Source organism: Hypanus sabinus, chromosome 6, assembly GCF_030144855.1.
Source record: "Hypanus sabinus isolate sHypSab1 chromosome 6, sHypSab1.hap1, whole genome shotgun sequence".
Taxonomy (NCBI): domain Eukaryota; kingdom Metazoa; phylum Chordata; class Chondrichthyes; order Myliobatiformes; family Dasyatidae; genus Hypanus; species Hypanus sabinus.
Window position 1 is genome coordinate 147,464,829 of NC_082711.1, and position 27,292 is coordinate 147,492,120.

General features: G+C 39.4%; 1 protein-coding gene across 6 annotated transcripts in view; it reads right to left on the minus strand.

The window, feature by feature from the left end:
* LOC132395942 (peripheral-type benzodiazepine receptor-associated protein 1) overlaps positions 1-27,292 on the minus strand; it is a 312,337-nt gene that overhangs the window by 243,479 nt on the left and 41,566 nt on the right. Inside the window, exon 2 of one of the 6 annotated variants that reach the window (XM_059973161.1) lies at positions 17,299-17,419. The exons of the other annotated variants lie outside the window; for them this stretch is intronic. The gene's annotated coding sequence lies outside the window, so the exon portion shown is untranslated. The remainder of the gene's footprint in view (positions 1-17,298; positions 17,420-27,292) is intronic. 6 annotated transcript variants of the gene reach the window in all.

The following is a 27,292-nucleotide window of genomic DNA, read 5'->3' on the forward strand; positions in this document are numbered from 1 at the left end:
CGATGAGTCCAAATTACCATGCCCATAAATCAGGACAAAAATGTGCAAACAAACAGAAAAGCAAAGGCAGGTTAAATTTCATGCATTCAGCAAATAAAGCACATGAGGTATGAGGAAAATGTTCCTCAACAAGTTAATCTATACGTCCATGGAAAACACTGAAGCAGGACAGGTTGAACTAAAGCTGATTCCGAAGATCTAGTAAGAGTGCACTCACATGCAGCAGTGACAATCAACATGATCAACAGAGGCTGAAGTATTCAACATGAAGAACATTCAATTGAGGAGAGCAACTATTTTAAGAATTAACTGCTATTAATAGCACTTTAGATGCTTCTGCTATTCTAGTACAGGTATAATAAAATGCAACTGCTAACTCAATCTTATCCACAGAAAGATGATAATTGAAATGAATTAATTATAAAATCATTGGCAAAGGATGCAAATAGTCAGTTCCTTGTGTCCTTATTGACTCCTTGCAGAACAATCCAATCAATTCCATTGCCTTATCCTTTCCATGCATTATTTTCTCTTTTGGCTACATAGTTCCCCTTTGAAAATCCCAGTTGACACTTTTTTGCCACTGTCACAACCATTCCAGTTCATAACCAAATACAGTACTATATAAAATGTTTTCCCCTCATTCTGAATCTGCATCACTAAAACATTCATTAATAGGCTTAACTTTTTGTTTCCCCAGTGACACAGAAGGAAGGAAACAACGAGCATAGAAATACACCCTTTGGTCCTGCATGTCCATGTTGACCACCAAATAACCATCTTGTAATCCCGTTTAATAGCACTATCTACCACACCTTGACAGTTCATATGTTTGTCCTGATACTTCTAATTGTGAAAGCATCTTTCTCTACCACTACTTCAGGCAATTAAGTCTAGATTGCACAGAGCCTCCAGGTGAAAAATATTCTTTCTCAAAACCCAAAAGATCATAAGATATGGGAGAAGAATTAGGCCATTTAACTCATTAAGGTCTGCTCTGCTATTCAATTGGATGATTTTTTTCCTTCAACCTCATTCTCCCTGTCACCCTTAACGTAATTTATTACTCAAAAATCTATCAATCTCTCTCTTAAATACATCCAATGACTAGGCCTCCACAATCCTCTGTGGCAATGAACTATATAGTTTCACTGCCCTCTGGCTGAAGAAATTCCTCTTCATCTCAGTACTAAAGAGTGTTTTTTTATTCTAAGGCTGTGCCTTCAGATCCTACATTCTCCTATGAATGGAAACATCTTCCTCATACCTTCTCTATGCAGGTCACTCTATCCCCTCTAAACCTCCTACTATACATTTTAAATCGATGCCCTCTGGTCTTAAACATATCTCCCATGGAAAAAGATTCATACTACTTCCCTTATCTATATCTCTAATATAATTTTGAACAAATCTATCAAGTTCCCCCTCAGCCTCCACTGATTCAAGGAAAACAAATCCAGTCTCTCTTGAATGAAACATTCAATCCCATTCTAGTGTTATGTACCAGCAACAATAGACCACAATTTGAGTCAGGTTTTAATGTTAAACCACTACCTTTATTAGTATCTACTCAAAATATACAGAATTAAACAAAATAAACAGAAGTTAACTGTGTTATGAGTGTGTGGCTCCCAAACTGTTAAGCACAGGAATAGTTCTTAAAGTCTTAAGATGGCAAACTAGGAAAAGTCCACAGAATAAATGAGGAGAGTGATTTGTAAATCCAATGTAGAGAGAAGGCGATCATGAAAAATTCCACAGGTTCCATGCTGGGAAAACGAAGTAACAGTCACCAAAGATCTTATCCATCTAGTCATTCCGAAATCCATGTAGAAATATCCCAAAGTTGACAGTCACGGAATATCCCTTTGCACAAGTAGTTACCACATAGCACACCCGAATCCAGCTAAGGGTTAACAGAAGTGGTTGCTGCAGGATACTCCAACAAAAATCCACATATGGATCATATGAAGTGATATTCACACATCCAATGTGCACGGTGTGCCATTAATCAACCCAATCCTTTGGGCATGGGAAAGTATCAGACTTTACTCACTTTGTGTGTGTTTTTTTTTTACACACAGCAAGCCCCTGCTGACAGCTTGTGATCCAAAACTTCCACACTCTCTCTGCTCTACTGAAAGCCCCAGCGGTCTGTCACAACTTATTATACTGACATCATAGTCCTGCCTCATCCAGGTGTTTTAAAGAGACACCCACAGTAAACAGGACTGTGGTCACCTCCCCCAAAAAGGGAAAGTTTTGATCTGCAAAAGCAAAATTTTAACTGCAAACTACAATATGTGAGACAATACATTTACTGTTATCATATAGCATACTATAGACTAATACAACATACTGCAGAAGTGTATACAAATAGTAAATTCCACTCCACTGTTAAAAAAGAATGCATTGCAAGCTTAACATCTGGAAAGACAATCGGCAGTTATACTATCCTTGCCTTTAATGTGAGTTATCATGAGATCATACTCCTGCAAAATCAAACTCCAATTCAAAAATCTTCTATTTTTGTTTTTCATTTTACTCAAGAACACCAACAGATCATGATCTGTATAAACCACAAGTGATTTCTGAGCTGGGCAAACATAAACATCAAAATGCTGTGAAGCCAAACAAAATGATAATTCCTTCTCTATGGTGGAATAATTTCTTTGATGCTCATTGAATTTCTTTGAAAAGTAAGCCACAGGATGGTCAGCATCATCATAATCATCCCTTTGTAGTAACACTGCTCCTGCAGCTTCATCACTGGCATCCACAGCTATGGAAAAAGGCTTTGCAAAGTCAGGTGACTTGAGCACAGGTTGATGACATCAGATGGCTTTCAATTTATCAAATGCCTCCTGACAAGGCTTTGTCCAAACAAACTTTTCACCCTTCTTCAGGAGGTTAGTCAATGGTACAGCAACATCAGCAAAATTCTTACAGAACTTGTGATAATATCTGACCATTCCCAGGAATTTCCTAAGAGCTTTTTACCAGTTGGAATGGGAACCTCAGAAATTGCCTGAACTTTTGCCTGAACAGGAGCCAACCTGCCTTGACTTACAACATAACCAAGATATGTAGCATGGCTAAATTCACTCTTAGCTAGGTTAACTGTAAGACTGGCCTTTGAGAGCCTGTCAAACAGCTTTTCCACTGCAGAGATATGGGCTTCCCATGTGTCATTCCCTGTGACCAAATCATCAATATAGGCATCTGTGTATTCTAACCCTTGAATTACAGAATTAATCATTCTCTGGAATGTTCCTGGAGCATTTTTCATCCCAAATGGCAGAACATTGTATTCATACAACCCAGAAGGTGTAACGAATGCAGAAATTTCTCTACCTCTATCCGTTAATGGAACAAACCAATACCCTTTTAACAGATTAATCTTTGTAAGAAACTTAGCTGTCTACACAATTATCCACCCTAGGGATGGGATAAGCATCTGTTTTTGTTATAGCATTCACCTTTCTGTAATCAGTACAAAACCTGATACTACCATCTGGCTTAGGTACCATAACACAAGCTGAGCTCCAATCTGAAATACAATGCCTAATAATACCATTTTCTAACATATACTCAATCTCTTGTTCAGCAGGTCTACAATTTTCAATATTCAAGGGATACAGATGTTGCTTTATAGGTTTGGCATCACTGACATCTACATCATGTGAGGCTACTATGGTTCATTTTGGAACATCAGGGATGGCAAACTAGAAAAGTTCAGTAATCCACAGAATAAATGAGGGAAGAGATTTGTAAAGCCACGTTAAAATGTAGAGAGAAGGCAATCATGAAGAATTCCACAGGTTCCATGCTGGGAAAACGAAATAACAGTCACCAAAGATCTTATCCATTGAGTCGTTCTTGTTATATACCCCTAAAGTTCATTTTTTCTGTGGACTGTCACTTTAAAATGCCGAGAGAATGAGATTGACTTTTAGGCACTGTTGGATTTCTGGTGACTGCAGAGTTGCTTGGTTACAATGGTGGAGTTATTTGATGGACAAATGAATGTTATGGTTTCTCTGCAGCTTGTTTACTTTTTACAAGGACACACAAACACACACAGTCCTTTTGTGTCAGATGGATTGGTGTCAGTGAATGAAGGGTTATCCCCAGTACCAGTGGAAATTGAGGATTCTCAGTCACATATATTGGACAGTGCGCTGAAATCTGGTGATGAGATGAAAACTGGTGGGGAAATTTTACTGAAGGTATTGGGAAAGATGTTGTTTCTGAACCTTTGAATAAGGTGATATTGAAGTCTGGATTGGTTTCAAGACCTTTGACCTTGCTGAAGGAACAGTGGTCTGCTAAGACAGTGCCTGTTGATTTGTTTAACTATATTTTGGAATTTAAAGGTAAACAACTAAAGGTTGTGGAATTGGACCAAATAACTTGTTTGGAACTTTTTACAAGGAAAACATTGGTGATGAGTTGGCACCTATGCAGGGTAAAGTTCAGGCAGTCTGTGAAGACCCTATGTGAGCTGGTAAGCAAGTTGATCACGTGATGGTTAATTGTTCTGGGGTGAAGTGGAAAAGGGAAAGTGGTTGACCAAAACACCATTTTGAATACAACATGATCTGGTTTTGCAGGAATTTGATTTTATAATAAAGCGTGTAAAAGGTAAAGACAATAACATGGTAGATTGATTGTTTGGATGCTCAAGTTTAAAAATTAAATAGAAACTAGCATTTGTATATGCTTCTGTAATGTGCTACATGATAATCACAGATGTACTGCTTTATACTCTAATCTGCAGTTTAAAAAGCAATTCTCCTTGATCAAAATTTTGCTTTCTTGGGGGGAGGGGTTATATAACCCTAGGGTTCATTTTTTTCTGTGGACTATCACTTTAAAACGCCGAGTGAATAAGACTGACTTATAGACACTGTTGGATTTCTGCTGACGGCAGAGTTGCTTGGTTACTATGGTGGAGAGAGGTGGAGTTATTTGATGGACAAACAAATGTTATGGTTTCTCTGCAGCTTGTTTACTTTTTACAAGGACACACAGACACACACAGTTACAGTCAAGATGGATTCGGTCAATGGAAGACACCAGTGAGTCAGTTGCTGGTTTAAACTTACAGTAGCCCAAAAAGGGCGAGTTTAGATCAATCCAGAGTATTGATAAATGGCTCTCACAAGTTTGCAGCAACTAGAAGAAGTTTGCAGAGAAGAGGGGAGAGGAAGGTTTGAAACAGAAGAAACCTAGCAACAAAGAGAACACTGTTTGGACTCTCTCTCTAAGTAGCCCGTAAGGGTGAGTTTGATTCCATGCGAATACAAAAGTATGATTGTCACATAGTTAATTCACAGGAGTGGGTTCTCTGATGAGGGGAAACCTTTGTGAATACCACGTGTGTGTTTACCCTTTGTCTGGGTGGGGCAGTTCACTGAAGAAAGGCACCCCGTGGCAAATCACTGTTGGGAGTTATTTCGTATGTCATGCACTGTCATGGGTGGAGGTGCAGGCAGATACATTAGAGACATACAACAGAGTCTTAGATGGGCACATGGACGAAAACAAAATTGGAGAGAAGGGTTAGATTGATCTCAAAATAGATTAGGTCAGCACAACATCACGTTAAGTGAAGTTTATTGTCATTCAACTACATACATGTATATAATATATATAACCATATAATGTATATAAAAGTGAGACATTACTTCAAACCACTGTGTAAAGCACACAACACATATACTGTAATACATGATAACTATGAAGCTAAGGATAAAATCTACAGATGAATCACACATAAATAACAAATTAAAGTGAATTAATATTAAATATTGTAAGATATGTAACAGATTAACCAGTGAAACTTCGAATATGATGCGGCCAGGAGTTCAGAAGCCTATTGGCCTGAGCGAAGAAAACCGTTTCTCATCTTGGCTGATATTGTTTTTATGGATGGATGGGTGGTATCCTTAATAATACTAAGGGCCCTGCATATGCAGCACTCCTGATGAATGTCCCCAATGGATGGTAGGAAGACTCCTACGATTCTCTCAGCTGATCTCACAGTCCTTCGTAGGGACTTCTGGTTTGACGTTCAACTGCTCCCATACCAGATGGAGATACAACTTGTCAGGACGCTCTCAATGGTGCTCCTATACAGTTAAGATGGGAGGTGAGAGCCTTGCTTGCCTCAATCTTCTTAGCGTGTGAGGTGCTGCTGTGCCTTCTTGTACATGCAGATGATATTAAGGGGCCAGATGAGGTCATCCATGATGTGAACTCCCAGGAACGGTGCAGTTAGCTCTCTCTACGGAGGAGCCATGTATTCATAGCAGGAGATAGTTTGTCTGCACCTTCTTAAGTCCATAATGATTTCCTGTCTTCTCCACATTCAGGTTTAGGTTGTTCTTCTCACACCAATCCACCAGCCACTTCACTTACTCTCTAAACTCTGTTTTCTCAAATTTTCTTGATAAGGCCAACCACTGTTGAGTCATCCACAAACTTGATGACACAGTTTGAGCTGAACCCTGTGACATAGTCATGCATCAGCAGTGAGCTGAACATACAGCCTTTGAGAGCGCCAGAGCTCAGTGTAATGGGACAAGAGTTGTTTTTGTCCACATCGACTGACTATAGCCTTATTGTTAAGAAGTCCAGTATCCAACTGCAGAGGGAGGTGCTGAGACCCAGCAAGGACAGTTTCCCTGCCAGTTTCTGGGGTATGACTGTGTTGAATGCTGAACTGAAGTTTATAAACAACAGTCTGGAACATGAGACACCATTTTCAGGTGGGACCAGAGTGAGGGGCAGAGGGTACTGCATCATTAATGGATCGATTTGAGTGATAAATGAACTGGAAAGGGTCCAGTGTAGCTGGGGAAAAAGGCTTTAATGTGCTCATTGACCAGCTGCTCAAAGCATTTCATTATGGTTGACGTTAATACCAATGAACAATAGTCATACAGGGAGGTTACTGTCACCTATGATGGCACTGGAATGATGATTGCCACCTTGAAAGCTGAAGGAACAATGGATTGCTCCAGGGAGATGTTGAGTACACTGTATCTGTCAGCACTTGTGTCAGCTGGGCTGTGATGTCTTTCAGAACGCTACCTGGTATATTATTGGGCCCCGCAGCTTTGCGTGGGTTGATTCTGCCCAGAGTCTTCTGCACCTCAGCTTCAGACAGATGGAGTGTCTGCTCCCCTGGGTGGATGGGTGAATTGAATGGAATTGAATTGACTTTATTTCTTACATCACATACAACAGGGAGTGAAACTCTTTATGTTATGTCTCCGACTAAACGTTCATTGTGCAATCGTAGTAAATAATAATAATTTATAATAAATACAACAGTCAATGTAACATAGAAATACTCTCAAATCAGTGAGAGTTAATCAGTCTGATGGTCTGGTGGAAGAAGCTGTCCCGGAGCCTATTGGTCCTGCCTTTTATGAGGCAGTGCCATTTCCCAGATGGTAGCAGCTGGAATAGATTGTGGTTGGGGTGATTCAGGACCCCAATCATCCTTCCAGCCCTTTTTTCACACCTGTCTTTGTAAATTTGCCAAATCATGGGTAGTTCACACCTACAGATGTGCTGGAGTGTCCACAGCACTCTCTGCAGAGTCCTGCGATTGAGGGAGGTACAGTTCCCATACCAGGCAGTGATGCAGCCAGACAGGATGCTCTCAACTGTGCACTGTAGGAAGTTCTTAGGATTTGGAGGCCCATACCAAACTTCTTCAACCATCTGAGGCAAAAGAGGTGCTGTTGTGCCTTTATCACCACACAGCTGGTGTGTACAGACCACGCGAGGTCCTCAATGATGTGGATGCTGAGGAACTTGAAGCTGTTTACCCTCTCAACCCCAGATCCATTGATATCAGCAATCTTCCTCACAAGCATTTTGTTTTGTACATCAAACCAGGTGCAAAAGACATTCAGCCTCTCGGGGGTGAAGCATCCTGGTTACTGGCTTGCAGGGTAGACTTGTAGTCTGTAATCCTCTGAACTGCATGCCATTTGCACTTCGTGCCTCTGGTATTGCACAAGTGACTGTAAATCAAGGGCTGAAGGGTCTGTACTTTGCTGTACTGTTTTATGTTCTATAAAACTGAGCAACCTGTACTGCCATCATGTGGGATTACCATTGTCCACCTGAAAAATGGGAATACAGTCTCTAGAACAAACTATTTTTTGTTCATATAAAATGCAGTGTATCCTATTATAGTCAATTATGGGATTATTCCAAATATCTACCATACAGTGCACAGGAAGGAGATAGCTATATAACTCAGCACTTAGATTTTAAAAAAAGCCAAAACAAAACTACCCAAATACCCAAGACATAGGGTGTTAAATTTGTTCGTATTTTAACACTATGCATGTCTCTGCTGCCACAGTTTTTCTTCTGCTTCAATCACCCCAAAAATAACTCAAAACCTTTGCCTCCAGTACTTATATTAAAACACATTTAACGCCTCTAAAATATAATCACATTTTTCCCTTCCAGCCCCTTTTCAAAATATAATGTTCTCTAATGAAAATATGCAGGAATTTGAATTCCAGATGGAGTCGCAGCATTGCTCTGCACTTCAGGTCACAAATATAATTAAAAATTAAAATTACTAGTTAACTATTAGAATACAGGGTCAAGTGAAAAGATTATAATACAAGATGAATAGCTAGCTAGTGTACAGCAGAAATTTTGCAATTGTTTCAATAATATATAAAATGCAATTGCTACAGTAGACCACGAGGTATTTCTTAAAGAGGACTGTCCATTGACAGTGAAAGAACTGATTTATTTGTTCATATATTACAAGGTGAAGACATTTTTGTTACTGTTACATTTTAAACTCTTTAATTTAGCATCAAAGCAGCTTTTTGGAACAAATTGTTCATTAGAGTTTTTAAAAGCAGAAGGCTAATGAAACCATTAATTGAGCCAGAAAACTGCTGTAACTAAAGGGAGTTATTTGTTATTACAAGTGAGCAGTAGAGTGGAAAAAATAAGCTGATTATTCCATGAAATGAAGTCAGTAAATGACTGTAACCAAGTGTGAAATTGTTTCAGTGTAACACAGTGGCCAAGCTGTTTATTTACCATGTATCTGATTCCAATAAGGCAATACATACCATGTTGCATAACCCCCATGTACTGTGACAACTCAATATGTAGCATTATAATTTGTTCTGAGTAGAAAACGATATTTATACTTAAACAGCAGCCGCAAAGGAATTTCTTGTAATGAGACAAGATAAATATTTAATGAAATATATATAGTATTGAATTCTGGCCAAGTAATCAATCTACAGAGACATTTCAATATGATGTATTGGCTGCATTAATTTTATGTAGTATTTTACCATTACAATAATGAAAATCTGTGTTTATATATCACCTTTAACCCAGTGCTACACATGTATCTCTTGGTTATGCATATTGTAGAATTGCAGCATACATTTTTATTAACAAGCATCTGTACATTGCTATTGGTAACTTCCAATGCCAAATTGTAGCAGAGATTTCTAAGAAATTGCTTTCTCAGGTAAGAGCATAAAAGATAGAATCATGAGTAGGCCACTTATCCATCACCCATTCCACTATTCAAGATGATCTTGGCTAATCATTTATCTCAGCATCGCTTTCCTGTGTGAGGCCATTATCTCTCCATTCACTCAATTTTTTTAATCTATTATTCTCTTAAATACAGTGAGTGAATAATGCTCCCACTCACTGCTCTCTTAAATTGAGATTTCCACAGATTAACCAACATCAAAGATACTATTTCTCAACTCATCCTTGAATGCTAGACCACCAATTTTGCAACTGTCACTCTTGGTTCTAGTTAGACCTGCCAAGAGAAACATCATCTTTGGATCTACCTATGTACTCAAATCCTGCAAGTATTGTGTCAGCTTCAACAGTTTATTTCTCATTCCTCTGCATTTAATACTAATCTGGCAAACTTTCATAATCTCCATATTGACATTGTGCAATCCCATTTATATTTTCCAAGTGCTCTTGGTGATTTCTTAATAATGGAATCTACTATTTTTCTATTACTGATGTTAAATTAATTAGTTTGTAGTTTCTTGTTTTCTCTGCTTCCTTTCTTCTACACTGCATTTCTTTTCAATCCGAAGTGATCCAGAATTTATGAAGTGACAACTGGAACTGGTCGGGCAGACTGGTCCTCAGTCGCAACCATTTTCCTTCGGCTCCTCCCACTTTCTCCAAACTCAAGGGGTAGCCATGGGCACCAGCTATGTCTGCCTTTTTGTTGGCTACATAGAACAATCCATGTTCCAAGCCTTCTCTAGTAATGCTTCCCAACTCTTCCTCTACAACACTGATGACTGCATTGGTGTTGCTTCATGCACCCATGTTGAGCTTGTCAATTTCATCAACTTTACCTCCAACTTCCACCCTGCCCTGAAATCCATTTGCTCCATTTCTGACACTTCCCTCCACTTTCTCGATTTGTGTCCATTTCTTCCCACCCAGTCTCCTCTAAGTTCCTTTGTCTCCACCACATCTGTTCCTAGAATGAGGCTTTCCTTTCTTGATGAATCAGAGATGTTCTCTTTCTTCAAAGGACTGGGTTTCCCTTCTTCCCCCATTGATACTGCCTTCACCCACATCTCCACCGTTTTCTGAACAACTGCACTCACCCAATCTTCCTGCAGTGATGGAGTTCTCCTTGTCCTTACCAACCACACCATGAGTCTCTGCATTCAACAGATCATTCTCTGCAACTTGCACCATCTTCGAAGGGATATAACCACCAAACACATCTTCACCTCCTCACCTTTCCATCGTCTGCAGGGATTGTACTTGCTATGGTTTCCTTGCCTATTCGTCCCACACCAATAATCTTTTTCCTGGCACTTATCCCTGGAAGTGGCCAAGTTCTCCACGAGCCCATTCCCCTCTTCCCTCACCTCTATTTAGAGCCCGAAGAGTCCTTTCAGATGAAGAAACACTTCACCTGTGAATCTACTGGGGTCATCTATTATGTCCAGTGCTCCCAAAGCAGCTTCCTCTACATTGGCGAAACCTATCGTAAACTGGAGGGTTGCTTCATGGACACCTCCACTCCATCCGTCAAAAGCAGAACTTAACAACGGTCAAACATTTTCATTCCAATTTCCATTCCTTTTCTGTTATGTCAGTCCATGGCCTCGTGTCATGATGAGGCCGTTCTCAGGGTGGAGAAGCAACATCTTATGTTCCGTCTGGGTAGCCTCCAATCTGATGGCATAAATATCAATTTCTCTTTCTAGTTTAAAGGGAAAAAAAAAACCTCCCACTCCTCTCTTCTCCTATTCCCCACTGTGGCTCCTTACCTCTTCTTACCTGTCCATTACTTCCCCTAGGTCCTCAGCTTCTTCCTTTTCTCTATGGTCCACTTCCCTCTCCTATCAGATTCATTCCTCTTCAACTCATTACCTTTCCTACCCAACTGGCTTCACCCATCACCTTTTAGCTATCCTCCTCTCCCTTCCCCACCCCACCTTTTTATTCTAATATCTGCTTTTCCAGTCCTGAAGAAGGATCTCAGCACAAAACTTTGACTGTTTATTCATTTCCACAGATGCTGCCTGACCTGCTGAGTTCCTCCAGCATTCAGTGTGTGTTGCTTGGATTTCAAACATCTGCAGCTTTTCTCATGTTTATTAGTAACAACCTGTGATATACTACCTCCATAGCTAACGATTTTAAATCTTTGGAATGCAGGATATCAAGAGTATTGAGCAGCTTTCAATCCCATTAACTTTTCCATTTTTTAAAAATCTTATTATCTACAGACCTATTGTTCTACAATTTTCTCATTGCTTCTGTAAAAAAATACAAATTATTTGTTTAATCTTTATGTATTTTTTTCCAATGATTTCTTCAATCTCAGCCAATAAGGGACCCATAATAATTTATGATAATTTTTCCTTTTCATATATCTACAGAAGCTTCGTTTTTGTTCTCATTTTTCATTTCCTTATCAATGTCCTAGTCTTCCTTTACTTAAAGGCAAAACATTGCCATCCTCAAACTCACTGCTCTCCCTGTTAATATTATTTTCTTTAAAGCCATCTTTAACTCTTCTCATTAACATTGCCTTAAAAGATATATGTATATCTTTGTAAATCATGTGTTGATTCTTTAAACATTAGCTATTTTTCATCTCCTATCATATCTTTTTAATGCAATTTTTCAATCTACCAAAGCCAACTCAAGTTTTATATAGTTATATTAATCCATCCATTTTTCAGAACCCAGGCTACGCTAGTATGATCATTATCTATTATTCACCCTGAAATGCCCTTGAGTAAGTAGCAAGTCGCCTTCTTGAATCTCTCTATAGTTTGCTCTAATAAAAAGCAAGTCCTTGGTTCTTAACTGAACTAAATAGCTTTCAGTCTTGATATAAAATCTGGCACTTCATAACAGATCTTCCTTAAAAGCCCCTTATATACCAAATGATCAGTTTAACTCTTTCACACACAACTCTGGAATTCTGGATCAAAAATGTTCTAAGTTGGTTCCTCATGGGAATCATGCTCAAGGCTACAGAAAACACACAACTACTGTATGCTGTCCCCTTACAACACTACATTTAATTTTATTCCCCAAACTTGAATGCCCCTTGTTTGTCCTCTCTACTGTTTCCAGGCCACCCATAGCATTCACCACAGTCATTCCAAAATGGGGGGGGGGGGCTATCCTGGTCCTATGGATTTGTCCCCCAAACCATTACTGCTAATTTGGTTTGCCTGTCTGTATGTAAATTAAGTCCTCTCTAATTTTTTGATTTGACACAATGTCCTACATTACCAGCACCATTTGACAACTCCAAATGCCACTATTTACTCTAAAGCCTTTTTATAGCCCTCTTCAATTTACTAGAACAACAGCCAAGTACTAGGCAGCAAAACTCATCCTAGCTGAAAAGTTTCCTCTTACCCCATTATCAATACCAGTTGAAACCCTATCTTTGAGCCATGCACTTAAATCTGACATTCAGCGATCTGATGTAAACTTGCACAGTGTTCAGGTAGCTATTGAGAACTTTAGTCTCATTTATATCGTTAGTTCCCTTGTGGATCACTTCCACATTCTTCTCCAACCCTAAGGATATGTCCTTAATCTGTGCCCCGGTAGGCAACACGGTCTTCTGAGCTCACACTGATACCATCAGAACAGCATCAAACCGTCAGCTACACTCTTCCCTATCACAAATAACTCCTCTTCGCTCTTTCAACTTAAATTGCCAATGCAGAAACTACTGTCATCAATTTGGTCATCTTTCCTATGGCCTCATGATAAAGTACCAATATGATATGTCTCCTACAAATATTATACAATACCAGATACTTTCAATGGTAAAGTATAATCCTTCTTCACAAGATGATTCTTTTTGCTTGAAAAGTGTTATAAACAAGCTACCTCAAAACAGAAGCTTAAAAGAGAACAAATTAGAAAGTAGCAGACATAGGTATAAACTCACCAACTCTTCTCACAAGATGTACCCTATTCACATGAGTGAAACGTGATCACTTAGCTCACAGTACATTGTGTGTGAAAAACTGCCACCCAGATCACGTCTGAAAAGTTTGCAAATTAAACCTGCATTTTTATAGGGAAGGCAAGCCTTCATTATAAAAGCAGTGAGTAGAGAGGTACTTTTGTTTAGATCTTATGGTGCTTCCTTTTGTTTGAATAGGAAGCTCCCAAATGTTGCTTTAATATACATAATGAACACTATGAACACCATATATATTGAGGCTAAACAGAACTATTAAGGTTAATACATCATAAGACCACAAGGCATTAGGACATTCAGCTCATCAAGTCTGCTCCTGCATTCCATCATGGCTATCCCAGATCCCTCTCAACCCCATACACCTGCCTTCTCACCATATCATCAAAAGAATTCAAGAAGGCAAAGAGGGGTCATGCAATATCACACACAGACAAGATTAAAGAAAATCCCAAGGCATCTTAAGAGTATGTAAGAGCAAGAAAGTAACAAGGGAAATAGCAGGGCTCATTCAGGACCTAATGCTCCAATCTGTGCATGGAGGATATCTGTCAGGTCCAAAAGTAGTGTTTATCATATGCATTCTCTGAGGAGGAAAACAAGGTAGTTTGAAATTTCAGAAAGGAAGGATAGGGATGTGCTAGATCATATCATTAAAAAGATGGTATTAGATGTCTCAACACAGTTAAAATGTATAAATCCGTAGAGCTTGATCAGATTTTGGTATATGGGAGAGATAAAGATGATGGCTGGGAACCTGTAGAAGATTTTTAAACTTTCGTTGATCTTGGAGTGGAGATAACTGAGGGGAAACCTAATTAAAGCTGTTCAAAATTATGAAGGAAATAGGTTAGGCAGATACTAGGACAGAGATGTACAAAACCAGAGAGCATCGGTTTAAAATGAGAAATAAGAGGGTCTTAGGGGATCAGAGCACTCCACCTCCTCACTGGAATATGTGAGGAATAAACTGGAATATACTGTGAAGTATGGTGGCAGTAAGGTACTCCTACAATACTTAAGTATCTGCTTGAGTACTTGAATTGCCAAGGCATCGAACATAATGGGTAAGAGGGATTTAATAAAGATTGACAATTAATGGTTTTCATGGACATGGTGGTCCAGAGGGCCTGTTTTCTGTGCTCTACGAGTTATATGAACTACAAAACTATATATTTATATCCAATGCAACATACTTCAAATCATCCCCATTTTATATAAAAGAGTAAATCTTCTATAGTGTTTCTCACAATAAATCAGAAGGTACTGTATATTATTCTAGAATGATTATTCTGCCATGTAATGTGTATTATATAAAAGCAAGAGTAGTACTTAAAGCTACAAGCCTTTTTTTTGTCTTATGGCCTTTTGGCTTTTAAAGAACCTGACAGTCACATGAAGAAAGGGAGAAAGAGAGTGCGGGAGAAGGAATACTCTGGAAATCTTGTCTGACAGACTGGCTTGCTTCAATGGAGGATATTAGAAAGCCTGTGGCAACAACTAGCAGAGTGTGAAGGAACAAGGGAGTGAATGTAACAGCATGTGCACGGAACTGAGTGGTGGTCTTAGAAGTGGATAATTCATGGGAGTATGGGAAGCAGACATCAGGGATTGAGATGGAATACTAGTCTGTATAATCAATGTTCCCTGTACTTTTTTTTTTAAACTGTGTGAACCAACCATTGCTCTGAACAAGAGTTTATCCCCCCACGGCCTGAAAACTGGTCAACACTTTAACTGTTTTCTTCTGTAATATGCAAATCAAACACAAATCACAATTCACAACATAAGTAAATTATGTCAGACAGTCAAAACAACTGACATGCACAATGGCAAAAGTAAAACTAGACAGCAGTGTTCAGCAGGCCAGCAGTTTATTAACAAAGAGCTATTGACTTCCATTCTGTGCTTATTGTTACAATTTGTTTTTTAACTTGAAATACCGACAACATAAATACGCTGAAGCTCTAAAATGTTTCAAAGGTTGTGGTACATTTATTATTTAGAAAAATTATAGATTTATATTCAATAACAGTTACACAATATTTTACATTTAGACTAGAATACATTTCAAAATTATATTTGCATAATTTCAAAATTATATAACATTATGAGAGAAAATTCCAGCTGTATGGCAACAAAGGCTATATACATGGCGGGAGCATTTCAGTTACAGTTTGCCTGCGCACCTGCACAGCTTGGAGGAAATAGTGAACATGATCCAGCAGTTTGCAGATGTGATTACAAAATGGTACTTGAAGGGCTAAAGTAGCAGTCCTGATCCTTCTGATACGTAAGGAGTTCTGAGAAAATCATGTTGCCACTACTATATACCTCTGGATTTCCTTTATCTATATATACTATGTATCTATATCTTGAAGGTTATTCATCCTTAACCATGTAGTGTATACACATTGGGGGAATAGAAATTCAAAGTACTATCCACTGTTACTGAGAAATTAAATCAACAACCTCAATTGTTTGCTCAAAGATACACCATTGCTAATTATGTAATCGACATGCTATAAGTGTGATAAATGCTAATGCCAAATGAATTGTTTTGTTTTGTACAACACAACTTTAAGCAGTTTCATGATTAGCTTTTTTTATAATTAGAAAGGTTGTTGCTGCTCATGTTCCTCTTTCATATGATACAAAGAGATTCAGCAAATGAGAAGTGGAGCAATGGTATACAATACTAGAACTCAATTCGAGTGTACATTCCTGACACTTTTCACAAAGATCACCACTGATGTACCCTATATTACTGACAGCTTTCAAAATTCTGCTACCCAGTCTTAATTCAGGGAAAATTACTTAGTTCTGTGTTCACCAAGTTATGCAAGGTAAAGCGGTTTCAAATTGTTCCATGGCATTGCACTCTGCCATGTCCTGAGCCCTTCAATATCTCCATTCTTTTCATTCTGGGCTCTTGAAGAAGTTCTATTGACTCCACATTTGATAGTCATACAAACATTAAACTGTACAATTTCTCTATCAATCTCTCAGCCTCACTGCCTCATTTTGTACCTTTCACATATTCCTCGAAGTGTATCTCTTTAACTTCTGATATGACTTGATATGAAACTCTATTTGATAAATTTCTAAGAAGCACTTTGGAATATTTTCTACATAAATGGGGCTTTGTTGAAAATTCCATGCATCACAAATTTAAAAATATCCACATTGCAAGGAATGCTTGCACAGAGGAGGAATTTCAGTTAATGTTCTCAGTATCACTGAGATACAATTAAATATAACCAGAAATGTGTCAGAATCGTGCTACTAACATCATGAACTATCCCACCCACCCAATCCATGGACTGTCTGTCCCACTCTCATCAGGGAAGATGCTAAGTAGAATCCATGCCAAGACAACCAGACTCAAAAACAGTTACTTTCCCCAAGCAGTAAGGCTGATCAACCGCTCCACCCGCTAACCCATTTCTCCACACTAATGTTCCCACTAACTTGTAATGACCAGCCTGTGCAAAAATCTTGTGCTGCGCAATTTTTGTCCAGTGACAACCACATGTGTGCATTGAATAATTTCTTCAATAAAAACAGTATAAATAAGCCAATTCTAAAATTCTTCTTTAAGCTCTCCTCCTCATTGAAAATCATAAAGGATTTGACATTTCCATCCTGGGTAAACGATTATGAATATCTACACTATCTATGTACATACGTCTCTCCAAATTGTATAAACTTTTATTACTTCACCCCTCAGCCTCTAACACTCCAGAGAAAGTGATCCAAATTTGTCCAACCTTGTGGGCCTGTTTTCATGCTGTATGACTCTACGACTCTTCTTATAGCTGATACACTCCAATCCTGGCAACATCTTAGTAAACCTCTTCTGCATCTTCACCAAAATGTTGACAATTCTTCCTATAGTGTGACCAACGGAAATGCATGCAATAATCAAGCTTTTATCTCAGTGCAACTTGACTTACTAACTCTCGTACTCAACGTCTCCACTAATGAAAGTACACATGCTGTGCTCTATGGTCTCATTATTTTACATACAAGAATAATGTCAGTTTTCAGCTTTCTCTGTTCCAAGAAAAATAATCCAGTTTATCTTCATTGCTGAAACACACCATTTCAGGCAACATACTAGTCACTGCATGTGCTCTGCACGTTTTCCAATGCAATCACATGGTGTGATGACTAGAATGTATGCAGTATCCAGATGTGGTTTCATTAATGTCTGATAGGGCTTCACCATATCTGCTGACAGGCAGGATATTTTCAGCATTTTCTATTATTTCCAGGATCAACTGTTTGTTTGTTTTTTCATTTTAAATGTTGCTTTGTTGATATAGGGAGCATTTTAACATATAGGTAGATAAAGTGCTTTAAGGTAGGTAAATGAGAGCTTAGTGCACAGTCAGATGAATGCAATCAGTGCTGGGGTAACTGGTGCCAGGGACAGACAAGAATCATAAATCCAGGAGTAATGAGGTTTTGGAGGGGACTGGACTGGAAAGGGCTACAGAAAAAGGAGTAGTTGTTTCAATGGAAGGGGGAAGGAAAGTGCAAATGAACCTAAATAGGATGGAAAGACAAAAATCTCACTAAAATTAACACAGTAGTTTCATGATAAAGTAAAAGATCAGAAGACTCATGAGAGAGAGAAAAAACTGAAAAGACATGTTGATAGAGTTAAATAAGTGGAAGGTCTACATGCAGCATTTCCTTTTTCCTGCACTGGGTGGTTAGTTCAGAAGATATCTCGTGAACATCTCGTTACAATCTAGTTAAACATAAACTAACATACCAAAAGTCTTCAGTGAGTCAACTTTTTCTGAAACTGTAAAGTTTGTGTGCAAGTAGTGCTAACAAACACTGGGACATCATCAAGTATTTCCATTTATAGATAAAGCATGGTACGTTCTGTACAAAAGCCATATATGACAGCTTTAATTGAATTGAACTGACTTTATTCCTTACATCCTTCACATACATGAGTAAAAATTTTTATATTACATCTTTAAATGTTAAATGTGCAATCATAGTAAATTATAATAATTTATAATATATAGAACAGTCAATATAATATAGAGTACACACAAATCAGTGTGAGTTCGTCAGTCTAATGGCCATGGAAGTAGCTGTCCCCTGTTGGTCCTGGCTTTTATTCTGCGGTACTGTTTCCTATATGGCAGCAGCTGGAATAGATTGTGGTTGGGGTGACTCAGGTCTCCAATGATCCTACAGGTTCTTTTTACACACCTGTCCTTGCAAATGTCCTGAATCATGGGAACTTCACAACTGCAGATGCACTGGGCTGTCCACACCACTCCCTGCAGTCCTGCGATTAAGGGAGGTACAGTTCCCGTACCAGTCAGGATGCTCTCAACTGTGCCCCTGTAGAAAGTTCTTATGATTTGGGGGCCCATACAAAACTTCCTCAACTGATTGAGGTGAAAGAGGCGCTGTTGTGCCTTTTTCGCCATACAGCCAGTGTGCACAGAGCATGTGTTGTCCTTGGTTATGTGGATGCTGAGGAATTTAAAACTGTTTACTCTCTCAACCCCAGATCCATTGATGTCAATAGGGGCTAGCCCATCTTCATTCCTCCTGTAATCCACAACCAGTTCCTTGGTTTTTGCGACATTGAGGGAGAGGTTGTTTTCTTGGTACCACTGTGTCAGAGAGATGACTTCTTCCCTGTAGGCCACCTCTTTATTGTTTGAGAGAAGGCCAATCAACGTAGCGTTGTCAGCAAATTTAATTAGCAAATTAGAGCTGTGGGTGGCGATATTGTCATGGGTATACAGTGAGTAAAGGTGGGGACTCAGTACACAGCCCTAAAGGGCTCCTGTATTGAAAGTCAGAGGGTTGGAGGTGAGGGAACCCACTCTTACAACCTGCTGGCAATCTGACAGGAAGTCCAACTGCACAAGAAAGGGTGAAGGCTGAGGTCTCTAAGCTTCTTGTCAAGCCTGGATGGAACTATTGTGTTGAACACTGAACTGTAGTCCAAGAAAAGCCTTCTCACATAAGCATCCTTCTTCTCCAGATGTGAAAGAACAGTATGTTCAAGTTGTATTTGTGATGACATGTTATGATTAAAGCTACTCCAAAAATAATTCTGCTTTGAAAATTGCTTTTTCTACTGGATAAAACTCTCCCTAAATGCAGTAAAGTAGCACACTAAAGTGATCCATTTCCCTTCATGATACGAGTGTCTGCTCAATATAATGGAGACAACCAAATCATTGCTTTAACATCAATACACAACTCCTGCAACAATCATTTTCGCACTCTGTACCATACAGAAATGCTGTTCAGGGATTTCATATTGTTACCTTATCTAAAACATATATTATTCAACTGGTCCATGCTGAATACGTGCCTCTTTCTGCCATGTCATCAAACTGCATTAAAATATTCACCTATCCACTTCTTTCTCTTCTACTTAACAATTTTTGCTTGAGTTGTGTCTATGCTATTTGTCTCAATCATTCTATGCACTAACCTTCTGGCCTTCAGTTGGGTCACATGGCAAGTGGAAATTTCTATATCAACTGTTAAGAGTATATTCTGGAATTATGTGAATATAGCAGATATTAATTCTAACTAGAACCAAGCTTCATTTCTTACTGTGAATTGTAAATTGTAAGTAGTAAATTTAAAATTAAAAGCACACCTTTGCAAATAAACAACAGTGTTGTGGAACACAGACTGTCCACATCAGAGGTCTGACTGGTAGGAAATATTCAGATTCACATTATTGTCATTTAGAAACCACAAATGCAATGCAGTTAAAAAATGAGACAACTTTCCCCCAGAATGATATCACAAAAGCATATGACAAAACAAACTACACCAGAAAATCCACATAACGTTTGGCAATCCCCAATCCAGAGTCCGGAGAGGCTGCTGCGTATTAATATCACGCTACCGTCTTAGCGCGTTCCCCGGAAAGGAGCTCCAAATCCACCAGACAAACCAGAGCAAAAACTAAAGCTACAAGACCTGCACAAAACCACATAATTACAACATATAGTTACAACAGTGCAAACAATTACATAATTGATAAAAAAAACAGACCATGGGCACAGTAAAAATAATCCAAAGATGTTAAAAGGACTATAAGTTCAAAAGAAATCACCACACAGTTTCCACAAGTCCCCAGGATCCCGACAGACTCGCCATCCCACGCTGGCGGCAGAAGGGAATACTTCCGCTATGGACTTCCAAGGTGCCGCCTGACTCAGCCTCGCAGACACAGCACACAATGAAAGCTCCGTCGAACCCAGCCTCGCAGACGTAGAACATATCGAAAGCGAACTGACTGCAGCGGACTCTGAGTCCGTCGAATCTCCAAGCTGACAACCATCCCCTCCGGCACAGCTTCTCTAAGCACCATCCTCTGCTGAGCATATTAAGACGGTCCCGCCAACAGCCATTGGCAACGCGACCCCAAGGACTGGGGGCCTGTTCTTCCCAGCAGAGACCCGGATCTCACAGCAGCAGCAACAAAGAAGGTCTTCCTGGAATTTTCCCGATGTTCCTCCGTGCTCCCACGTCCGTTTTCAATTGATTACAATTGTGCATGGCACCCCACTTCACAAATAACAGACAATCAGTTCTGGAGTGGCCGCTGCAAGCTGCGTCGCACCGCCATCTTGATATGGCTTGCAAAGTGAAATACATTCTCATATGCATCAACCAGGAGTAGGATAGTGAGGTTATGCTAATTGGTTTGCATCAAACCAAGCAACATGGCTAAATTATTTGCCATCATTGCTTTCAAGTTCATAGATGCTTGCAGACCAGACTGATATTATCATTTAGCAAAGCAAATAGCTGACCTATCAATAGTTGGGATATTTATGTACTCAGAGTTATGTAAGTTCTCAATTCTGGTATCATTCCAGTTAAACTTCCATTACTAATCCAAAAAAATGTTCTGTTAAGATGAAACTGCTCCACCCCTGATAACACAAGATAAATATCAGGAACACGTATGCCTAACACACTTCACACACTCTGAACAAAACTGAGGGATAACAAGTAGCATCTGGCAAGTCCGAAAGGATTTCCCAGTCCTCTACATTTACTTGTCTCCTTATGTTAGTAAAAGTACTTCCCTGCTTCATTCATTGACCACAGTTGCTTAACTACACTGCCTCCAATGTATGAATTTTCAATATTTAAAATCTATAAGTCATCTTCATTGTTAAAAAAGGTAGACAATATTTGTCAATGATTTATTGAAGAAGATACACATGGCCAAATTAGATAAAGCTCTAATGGAGTGATTCAGAATCAGAATCAGGTTTATTATCATCAGTAAACTAAACCAGTGCAAATTGGATTTAGTCAACTCTTCTATCTCTTGTACATTTCTCGTTTATTTTTCATCATAACAACATTCTTCAATTCTGATCAAACAGAGTGAGTATACAGTCGGCCCTCCTTATCTGCAGGGGATTAGTTCCAGGACCCCCCCGCCGCGGATACCAAAAAACACGGATGCTCAAGTTGCTTATTTAGCCTGACCAGTGCCGTGGTCTTTAGGACCCAGCGGAACCCCGGACCTTATTTAACCTGTCTCGGCGTGGTAGACTTTAAGAGCAGGTGCAGCTCTGAATCCGCAGTGTTTCTGTTCACGAAAATAATCACGATCACGATTGTAAATAAAATGGAAGTAATAAAATGATCAGAAAGAGGTAAAACGCCATCAGTCATTGGAAAAGCGTTAGACTACAGTCGGTCAATGATCGGAACAATTTTAATGGAGCATGTGAAAGGCCCTGCCCTGATGAAAGCTACAATTATTACTAAGTAACGCAGTGGTTTAATTATTGAAATACATACTTTTCTTGTGTTTTATATGCATAGATAGGTAAAATATATACTATACACTAAGAAAAACGTTTGACTAACTGACGCTATATAATATCAGATGTACCTGTTCCAACTTCAAATCTGACTTAAAGACGGACTCAGGAACGGAACTCATTCATAACCCGGGGATTGCCTACACTCTTAAATCATCTCTAGATTACTTAGAGTACCTAATACAATGTAATTGTATATAAATAGTTTTTATACTGTATTGTTTAAGGAATAATGACAAGAAAAAATAGTCTGTACATGCTCAAATAACAAATGCTGGAGAGAGAATTTTTGGGTTTTCCCGATCCGCAGTTGGTTGAATCGGCGCATGCAGAACCTGCGGATAAGGAGGGACGACTGTACATACCTCAAATCATTCTTACCTTTACACGGTCACTTCTGTCTCCATTTTGGATGCCAATTATCTCTCACCATTTGATTACCATCAACGCTGATATATTTTCAGATATACATTCCTTTCATAGTTATGAAAAATGGGCAACTTCTTATCAGCCACCTATTTTACACCTGAAATTGCTTTTCTTTAACATCCCAAAACCACAGCTCTTTCATTGACAGGCTCTGATGTTGAATTCCAGGAATTACTTTACAATCAAAGTTAATCTGAGAACTTCATAGCTACACAGTTTCACTTTCCATTCCTTTTTAAGTGGAAAATAGTAAATTTTGCAATCCCAAGCTATAATTCTATAATATACAGAACATTATAAAGCTTTGTTTTCACACCTACAATTCCATTGACAGTTCTTAACAATAGCAATAGGAAATAGATTATGATAGCAATACAAGATAGAAAAACACAAGTATCCCAATAGTTCTCCTTTTCCCCTCTTCCTTACTTATTTTTTAGTTCTTAAAAGTGCTAATATTTTGATTTCATCTAAATTGAAAATTCTTTGGATTTTTCCTCTGTCATCAATGGAGCCACATTGTTTTCTATCATCAGTTTCTTAACAAGTTATTACGTATCCCATAACTGGATAACTCACCAGCAAAGATAGAGAGGTCCATTGGAGTCTGATGGCACTATTTTCGAACGTTTTATTCATAAAGGGGGCACAAAATTAAGGTTAAACCAAACATTCAGAACATATACATCGGCAAAACTCAATCTAAAGCGCGGGTATAGCAATAATCATCATTAAGAAATAATCTCGACTGTTGTCTAGGGGATAATATATTGTCCGTTGGAAATATAAAAGTCACTCAGAAGTCTGCAGGCTTCAGTCTTTTTGGGGAATCGCTGGGTTTCAAGTGTTTCAGAGAGAGTGAGGAGAAACGACAAAACTTGCCCGGGTCTTTGACGAAGCAACACCGTTGAATCAGGGGAGCGTTGTTTCCCTGTTATTAGTTCGAAGTCCTTCTCGGTATTATCAGCCACCCGCTCCCCAGGCAGAGAAGTTACGGAGCGCACGTGGCTTTTGACTGGCTTCCAGCTATCACGGGAGCGTTGAGTGATCGAGTCCTTCTGGTGCTTCTCTCTGGGGTACCGCCTTCTGCAGTCCCCTTTTATCTTGACTTGTAGAGTTGTAGATGTCCATCAAAGTAGAGTGATGCAATCCCCACCCCCACATTGCCCAAGGGTGTCCATATCCGTGGTAGCTGTCACGTAGCAGGGTCATGCCCTGAGCACAGGTGTCTCTAAGAGCAATGGCCAAAACCGTTACATTGTCTCTCATTTGCCTGGGTCCGAGACCCGAATTAATAGTGCTCTTGCTATTCTCCGGAAGGAGGGGGCTGCTCCTGCCCCTTCGGCCCCTCAGAGCTGTGGTACATTCATAACAATATTTACATAAATGTTGAGAATTCCTACAATGTTTTCTTGACTTCCATATTGTATTTGTTGTTAATGATTTTTATTATTTCTCAAGTTCTTCCAGTACTATGAACATACATTTTCTTTTTGCAAACTCTGTAAAATCTACATTGCACAGGCTCTCAGTTTGATATACAGGTTTCCCTTGCTATTTGAAGGTAGAATGTTCCTATGAAATGGTTCGTAAGCCAGAATGTTGTGAAGTGAAGAAACAATTGCCATTTATTTATCTGGGAAAAATTTGTGAGCGTTCACAGACCCAAAAAGTAACCTACCTAATCATGCCAAATAACACATAAAACCTAAAATAACAGTAACATATAGTAAAAGCAGGAATGATCTGATAAATACACAGCCTATATAAAATAGGAATACTTTGCAGCACTGTCCACCGTAGCAAAAATATCACCCAAGTGCTCTCGGCAAAAACACTCGGCGCAAGTGCTCTTAGCAGAAGCACACTTTCCAGTAACCTTTAGGCTATGAAGCTTCCAAATCATACCAAACAACACATAAAAATACACAGCCTATATAATGTAGAAATAATGTATGTCCAATGTAGTGTCACTTACCGGAATCGGGAAGACAGCGAGCACACTGATGATGATGTGTTAGGCTGAGTCGTCGGAGGTTGGGGTGGTGGGACACTGGGGTGTCATCTCATCGTTGTCTGTTTCCATCAGGGCAGGAAGGTCACCTTCTTCTATGTCTGCCTGCCTCGATGTCGAAGATTGAGTTTCAGCGTCTGCTGTGGCTGATGTGGAAGGCTTGAAAAACGACAGTATGCTTGACTATTTAGCCTCACGCATTTTTCTATCATACAGTTCTTTGTAAGCACTCAGACCATCCTGCAAATATGCCCTGAACCTAAATACCCTATCAAAATTAAAATCATACTTTTCTGCAATCATTGCAGCGTTGTCAGTTGCAGCAAAAATCTCACGCAATTGGTTCACGTTCAGCTCCTGGACGTCTTCACTTTCTACTACTGTTCGCTACTGCATTCGGCTTCAGTTGTTATCCTTTCCTCATCATCAGCTCTTCATCTGTCAGCTCTTGGTCATCACATGCCAGCACCTCTTCGTCAACTTCCACAAACCCTTAGCCAAACTCCCTATATCCTTACTTCGTTCACCATGATCAAAATGCTTTATTATGTCTAGTTTTGCGCTAAGTGTAACGCCCTTACGCGTTCTTTTAGGCTTTTCCAATACCTTAGAGCTCATCTTGCTAATGGATGCACAAAATAAATTGAGATAAAGCACAGATGCTCACAGGCACATGTTTAAGCAATGCCGGCTAGAATGCAGTTCCGGGGGAGGAGATTGGCTGCTCGGGGCGTGCGCTGCCTTTATTCATAACAGTGAAAACACCTTCTGTTAGCGAAAACAGTAAACTAATGTAGATCTTTTGTAACAGTGAGGTGTCGTAAGGCGAACATTCAAAAAATGGGGAACACCTGTAGATATACATCATGCGGCCAGTAGCATTACCACACACAGACTTATTTTGGGAATGATAATTTCAATATTTGAGGACTTGACAGTAGAAAGCAGAGCAATTTGATTCAAGAATGATCAAGGCAGCAAAAACAGTAGTGCAAAGGTTATAGGACTGAAGTACAGTTGGCCCTCCTTATCCGTGGGTTCCGCATGTGCGGATTCAACCAACCGCGAATTGGGAAAACCCAGAAGTTCTCTCTCCAGCACTTGTTGTTTGAGCATGTACAGACTTGTTTTTCGTTATTTTTCCCTAAACAATACAGTATAATAACTATTTACATAGCATCTATATTGTATTAGGTATTGTAAGTAATCTGGAGATGATACACTGCGGATGGCAGGTCTCAAGCTCCACATTGAGACAGGTTAAATAAGCGCCAGTGCTCCGCTGGGTCCTAAAGTCCACCGCATTGAGACAGGTTAAATAAGCTCTGAAGCTCTGCCAGGTCCTAAAGTCCACTGACTTGAGCAGTCGCGTTTTTTGATATCCGTGGGAGGTCCTCCTGAAACCAATCCCCCATGGCTAAGGAGAGCCGACTGTAATTTTCTATGTTTAGGAGGCAGAGCTAGGCAAAGGAGAGTCTTAAATACAAGATGAGGATTTAAAAAATGATATGTCTCTTCCTAGGAAGCACTGTAGCTCTGAAAGCAAAGAGGTGGTGGAATGTGGAGCAAATTTTAGGGGATGGTTAGCATATGGTTAGGTAACTTATAGTTCACAGAAACCAGGAGTCTAGCCAAGAATACACTGTGATTATCAAAATAAAGGACAGCAAAGGTACCATGGAGATTTCAGCATTACTTAAACTGGGGCAGGGATGTAGTCAAGTGATATTGAGAGGTATAAACCAGAAATCCACAGTCACTGTGTGGATTGTAGGAGTCATAAAGTCACAAAGCTCTGGAACAGGCCCTTTTGCCTACTGAGTTCATGCCAAACATAAACCAACCTCTTATACTAATCCTACATTAATTCTAGTTTTATTCTCCCCCACATTCCCATCAACTTCCTCCAGAGTCTATGACCCTGGAGGAGTCATTACGTATTACGTAATTACAGAAAAGTTAAACTGGCTAATTAATCAACCAACCCCTAAAGTCTTTGCGATATGAGAGGAAACCCATATCTCCACAGAACTTGCAAACTCCACACAGGCACCACCAAGGGACAGGAATACATGCAATTCTCTGGTGGTATGCCACTACAAAACTCAAGGCTCTTTCAGAAAAAGGCTCTAAAAATCTGGCTAAGCATTAACCAGTTACTTTTAATTTCATCATGTTCCAAACCACCAATGTTAAACTTATTGCTACGTAAATACACGTGGTCCTAGTTGAAGGCAGAGGCGGCCATGTTTAAAACCATCCACAGTTGGTCAGACCAATCAGCCTCCATGCTGCAGAACTGTTTCAATGATGTCGACTGGAATGTCCGCCCTGATGAGGATGTCTCCGAGTTCACTAATGGAGTCATGTGCTTCATTTGGAAGTGCATCGATGATGTTGTCCCCCAGAAGTCGGTCAGGGTCTTCCTGAACCAGAAACCCTAGAGCAATAGTTCTGTATGAG